This window comes from Protobothrops mucrosquamatus, unplaced genomic scaffold, assembly GCF_001527695.2.
Source record: "Protobothrops mucrosquamatus isolate PMUCROS unplaced genomic scaffold, P.Mucros_1.0 scaffold15782, whole genome shotgun sequence".
Taxonomy (NCBI): Eukaryota; Metazoa; Chordata; class Lepidosauria; order Squamata; family Viperidae; genus Protobothrops; species Protobothrops mucrosquamatus.
Genome location: NW_015401547.1, coordinates 1 through 4681, shown reverse-complemented (window position 1 = coordinate 4681; position 4681 = coordinate 1). Strand labels below are relative to the sequence as shown.

The window sequence follows — 4681 nt, the reverse complement described above, 5'->3', positions numbered from 1 at the left end:
CGTTTTCCCAAGCATTTCCTTATTCATTCCCTCTCCACAGTTCAAGGCAGTCTGTTACTGCATAGCAGTGAAGCACAAGCAAGGGTAAGGTGGCAACTGATACATACAGTGTTTCTCCACAAATAAGACTGGGTCTTACATTAATTTCTGCTCCAAAAGACGCATTAGGGCTTATTTTCTGGTTAGGTCTTACTTTTGGAGAAATATGGTAACTAGTCAACAATTCAATTCTAAACCATTAGAGTCTGAGAAAAACTTGAGTTCTTGAGTCACACATAAAGTTAAACCTTGATTTTTTAAACAATGATGTATTATAATACAGGTAGTCCTCATTTAGTGACTGCTTCATTTAGCAACTGAAATTGCAACAGTGAGGAAAATTTAAATTTACAACCAAGTCTTGCATTTACAATCTTCCCAGGTCTGTAAAGCAAAGAAAAGCTGAAGCAAGATAATAAACGCAGTTGTGATTTCACTTAGCAACCGCTATGCTTAATGATCAAGTTTCCACTCCTCATTTTGGTCACTAAATGAGGAGCACTTGTATTAGACCTTAGAGTGGATATTAAGTTAGTTCCTTGGGTTGGCTGATTAGATACGGCTCCCGTTGCTTAATTAGTCCAAGTACTTTTTTTTTGATGAATGGCATGCTTCAAATTCTAACTTTTTTATTGATTAAACTTGGCAGCCTGAAGAGTGACTCATTGGAAAGATGTTGCAACACACACGTGGTGTGGCATTCAGCAGAAAATACGAAGAGCAAAATGTTCTCCAGTTAAGATTTCAAGTTGGCTGTGACGTTGTTGCTTCCGATGGACTATTTATTCTCTCGGAAGACTCCCTGGTTTCATAATAGCCTATTTTGCAGGCTGCTGATAGGTTGAGGATATGCTACGGTGTCTCAATCATTTTAAAAATGTGTGGCTTTCAAGTGCTGGCTGGGGATTTCTGGGACTTGAAGTCCCCATTTCTTAAAGGAGTAGAGATTGAGAAACACCGTGTTACATCATTATGAATAGATCCCAGTAACTCACTGACTTTAACCCAGGCATTGTCAAAAAAAAAATCAAATATCATTGCATAGGCTATCATGCTGTGCTTCTCAGCCTTTTTATTCACCTATGGCCCCCTTCCAATCTTGTTACCATATGCCCCTCCCCCCCCCAGTCTCATTAACAAGGAAAAAGACTGCCAAGCTCATCCTTGGCTTGTAAATAAAATATGTTTTTACTGATAATAAAAAAAACCAGAACAGGTAGTCCTTGACTTTTGTCCACAGCTGGGGCCAAAAGTTTCTAAGCAAGGTGATTGTTAAGTGAGTAGAACCTGGTTTTACTACCAATTGTGCAATGGTTGTTAAGCAACGGAGGGAAACTAACCAAGGAGAGAAGCAACCTGGAACTCAGAAGAAATTTTCTGACAGTTGGAACAATTAATCAGTGGAACCACCTGCCTCCAGAAGCGGTGAATGCTCCAACACTGGAGGTTTTTAAGAAGAGACTGGACAACCATTTGTCTGAAATGGTATAGGGCTTCCTGCCTGAGCAGGGGGTTGGACTAGATGACCTCCAAGGTCCCTTCCAACTGTGTTATTCTATATTCTATTCTATTCCTATTCTAGTCTTTTCTTTCTTCTATTCTATTATTTATTCTGAATTATATTCTATTCATTCTGAATTCTATTCTATTCTACTCTATTCTATCCTCTGTTCTATTCTATTCTGAATTCTATTCTATTCATTCTGAATTCTATTCTATTCTACTCTATCTTCTATTCTATTCTTTATTCTGAATTCTATTCTATTCATTCTGAATTCTATTCTATTCTACTCTATTCCATTCCATGTTCTATTCTGTTCTGTTCCATTCCATTCTTATTATTCCACTGCAGTTGTTAAACAAATCTAGCGTCTCCCCATTGATTTTGCTTGCTGGAAGCTAACTGGACAGGTTGCAAATGGCAAACGCCTGGCCCCGGGACACTGCCACCATCATAAATATATGCCAATACATGCCTAAATTTAGCTCACGTGACCATGGGGATGCTGCTATGATCATCAGTGCAAGGACCAGTTGTAAACTACTTTTTCCAGCCCCATCGGAACTTTGAACAGTCACCAAATGAATGGTTTTACTGTTAAGTGAGGACTACCCATATTTACAGGATAAGCACTTCGCTTTGCTGTGGCCGTCAGCCCTTCATTGCATGCTTTTCACCTGGTTCCTTAGGTGAGGGTTGAGAACCCTTCCTTGTAAGGGATGGAACTTGTGCAGGAATCAATTGCTGGCCTTTTGAGGTGTGCGAAGACGCTTCCCTGCTTTTGCTCAGACAGGTTTGACGGGGCTTCCGCATCCCGATTCCTATTAATGGCCCTCCCTTTAACGAACGACACTCACTATCACAGAATCACAACATTGGATGAAAGAGGGAAGGAACCTGTCTAACTGGAATTTCAAGATTAAAGAGCTTCCTTTCCGAATGGCCAGGACAACACATGGCAGAGAGAGAGAACATCTTTCCCGAGTTGGAAGGGACCCTGGGGGTCATCTATACCAACCCCATTCTCTGGCAGGATACCCTACACCATTTCAGGCAAATGGTTGTCCAGTCTCTTCTTGAAAACCTCCAGTGTTAAGAGCACCCACAACTTCCGGAGGCAGGTTGTTCCACTGGTTAATTGTTCTCACTGTCAGGAAATTTCTCCTTAGTTCTAGGTCGCTTCTCTCCTTGGCTAGTTTCCATCCGTTGCTTCTTGTCCTGCCTTCTGAGGCTTTGGAGGACGAAGGTCATTTGAAGGGAGCTTTGTGGTTCAACTCCCAGCACCCCGAGACTTGCAAAACTCCGAGGCAAACTACGTGCTGACATAACTCTCGAGAAGTTGTGGGTTCAGTTCCAGACCACCACAATAAAGCGAGTCTCACAATAAAGTCCCTCTTTGAGACGGGCGGTTCAAGAATGTGAAAAATAAATTAAAAAAATAAATAAGTCACACCAACTGTTTGGATTCCCAGTGTCTATAAATTATATTTACACTATGCTGCAGTCTATTAAGTGTGCAATAGCCTTAAAAAAACAATCATACTTAATTAAAAATGCTTTATGGTTAGTGAGCAAAGGGTGTTGGAAAAAAGACACGGACAGACTAGTTCAGGGGTAGGCAACCTTGGCTCTTTTATGACTTGTGGACTTCAACTCCCAGAATTCCTGAGCCAGCCGTGCTGAGGGGAAAGGGAGAGGTTTCCAAGCTGAGCCATGCTGGCTCAGGAATTCTAGGAGTTGAAGTCCACGAGTCATAAAAGAACCGAGGTTGCCTAGCCCTGGGCTAGTTCAATGCAAAGTTCCTGCAGACCATCAATTTGGGGGGGGAAAAAAGTAGACATACCAGCATGCTTGCAATAGTGGGGCAGGGAAAACAAGACAACCACGCTAGCTATAGATTGTACGGTGCCCTGTACAACTTGCTGAGACTTTACTAGCCCCATTAGCGGCTTTTCTTTAAATTACACAAAATCCATTTGTAGCTGGGTTCCACAGAGCGGCGTTTCTCAACTTCAGCAACTTTTAAGACCTGTAGATTTCAACTCCCAGAAAAATTAAGACTTGCCAAAATTGCAAAAGGCTGCCATGGACTGATGGGCTTGGAGTGAATCCTGACATTTAAGACAGGATGCTCGGAAGATCAAAGGAAGCTGGCTTGTGCAGAGCAGCGATTTCCTGCCCTCGGGAATACGGAAGACTCCTTGATTCTAGACTAGAACTTTTGAGTGTACGGGCCTAACACTTCTTCCTCTTATTTTCCCCAAAACAATCCTGTGAGGTGGGATGGCTGAGAAAGAGAAATTGGCCCAAAGTCACCCAGATGTTTTTTTTATACCTAAGGCAGGACTAGAACTCAGTCTCCTGGTGACTGGCCCAAAGTAACCCTTTTGGCTTTCATGTGTAAGGCAGACCTAAAATTCACCATCTCCTGGCTTCTAGCCTTGTGCCTTAACCTTTAGCAAACTGGCTCTTTGCCAATAGTTGTGTGACTGCAGAGACATTGTGACCGCTGTAAAGTCACTTTCTTCAACGCCCTTCTAACATTGAACAGTCACTAAATGCTCATAAATCGAGGATTACCTGCATTTACTCAGGATGAACTCAACATCTGGGAATTGTAGTTTAATAACAGCTATTTTTGACCATGCAAAAAAACCCAAACACGTTATCCAAGAGAAGGAAAAACAACAAAGTTTCGGTATCTTTTTTTTTTTCTTCCCATTTTATTTCTCAAACTTATTTTAACAGGAGTGACTGAATTAAAAATAAAGTTTGAGTCCCATCGTCAAGGAATGACTTGAGAAAGGGGGTCAGGCGAGCAAAACCATGGCTTCTCTGTCAACTAAGAGACACCACCAGGGAGGGGGGGAGGAGAAACGATAAATAGTTTTGATGCAGTCCATGGAATATTATGTAGGGTCGTCTAAGGAATTGGGGGGAGAGGGGGTGTTTATGTGTACTTCTTGATTTCGTCGTACAAGACTAGGACGAAAGCACCGCCCATTCCTCTGAGGACGTTGGACCACGCACCCTTAAAAAACGCTTTGCCGCCCTCGTCGCGCGCAATCTTCCGCCAGCAATCCATGGTCCCAGAGTACATGATGTCGGCTGGGGAAAAAAAGAGACAAACAGAAAACCAAG

At 42.3% G+C, this 4681-nt stretch overlaps 1 pseudogene; it reads right to left on the bottom strand.

Annotated features, from left to right (window-relative positions):
* Window positions 1-4243: 4243 nt before the first annotated feature.
* Window positions 4244-4648, bottom strand: LOC107301706 (annotated as a pseudogene).
* Between the last annotated feature and the right edge of the window lie 33 nt (window positions 4649-4681).